General features: G+C 36.8%; 1 non-coding gene across 1 annotated transcript; it reads left to right on the forward strand.

Moving 5' to 3' along the window:
• The first annotated feature begins 934 nt into the window (after positions 1-934).
• On the forward strand, positions 935-1,041 carry LOC139865118 (small nucleolar RNA R71). The gene has a single exon (XR_011764644.1). It is a non-coding gene; the product is annotated as a small nucleolar RNA R71 (small nucleolar RNA).
• The last annotated feature ends 254 nt before the right edge of the window (positions 1,042-1,295 follow it).

Consider the following 1,295-nt stretch of genomic DNA (forward strand, 5'->3'; position numbering starts at 1 on the left):
CTTTTCAACTACCGGTTCTTTTTCCTTATCTTGTTCAGGTTGTGGTTCTTGTGGAGTAGGAATAGCTTCATCAGAAGTTACAGGTATTTTAGGTGGTTTAAGTGTTGTACCACTTCTTGTGGTAATGGCTTTAGCTGTTTCATTCCGGGGTTTAGCATTTGTATCACCAGGTAAACTTCCCAATTTTTTTTCACCTATTAACCTTGCTAGGTTACTTACTTCTTGTTCCACATTTTGAATAGAAGCTTGTTGATTTCTAAATGCTTGAGCATTTTGTTCATTAGTTTGTTTCTGAGATGTGAAAAACTGCGTTTGAGTTTCAACTAGCTTCATCATCATATCTTCTAAATTCGGCTTTTTATCATCGGGTTGTGGTGGTTTGTTTTGAAAATTAGGTCTTTGCTGGTTGTAAGTATTGTTAGATATTTGTTGATTACTAGGACCTTGTTGGTTGTTGTATGGAATATTTCGGTTATAATTCTGATTTTGATTGTAAATCGGTCTTGGCGGTTGATAATTATTCTGATAATTATTTCCAGGCCTTTGGTTTAGATATGAAACATTCTCTCTTTGTTCCATTGTTAATTCAATACTTAGACAATCTTTTGTCAAATGTGGTCCTCCACACTGCTCACAACTAATTCGTATTGAGTGGATATCTTTAGTCATCTTTTCCATTCGTCTCTCGACAGCATCTATCTTTGCGGAAATGGAATCTAAGTCATGGCTAGAATCGGCTCTAGCTGCTTTAGATGATCTAACGATATCTTTTTCTTGGTGCCACTCATGTGAGTGGGAAGCAGTGTTATCAATAATTTTATAAGCATCAGTTTCGGTTTTCTTCATAATGGAACCACCAGCTGCTATATCTATGTCTTTCCTTGTAGTGATGTCGCATTCTTGGTAGAATATTTGTACTATTTGACAGGTATCTAAACCATGTTGCGGACATCCTCTTAATAACTTTTCAAATCTTGTCCACGCCTCATATAGAGTTTCATTTGGCTTCTGTGTGAACGTAACAATTTCTCCTTGAAGTCTTACGGCTTTAGATGCCGGAAAGAATTGTTTAAGAAATTTTTCAACTAAAACGTCCCATGTATCAATCGCCCCTTCAGGTAACGATTCCAACCAATCTTTGGCTTCTCCCTTTAAAGTCCAGGGAAATAACATGAGATATATCTGTTCTTCCTCCACTTCTCGGATTTTAAATAGTGTGCAGATCCTATTAAAGGTACGAAGATGTTCATTTGGATCTTCCTTCGGCGCACCACTAAATTGGCATTGATTAGTCA

This window comes from Rutidosis leptorrhynchoides, chromosome 8, assembly GCF_046630445.1.
Source record: "Rutidosis leptorrhynchoides isolate AG116_Rl617_1_P2 chromosome 8, CSIRO_AGI_Rlap_v1, whole genome shotgun sequence".
Taxonomy (NCBI): domain Eukaryota; kingdom Viridiplantae; phylum Streptophyta; class Magnoliopsida; order Asterales; family Asteraceae; genus Rutidosis; species Rutidosis leptorrhynchoides.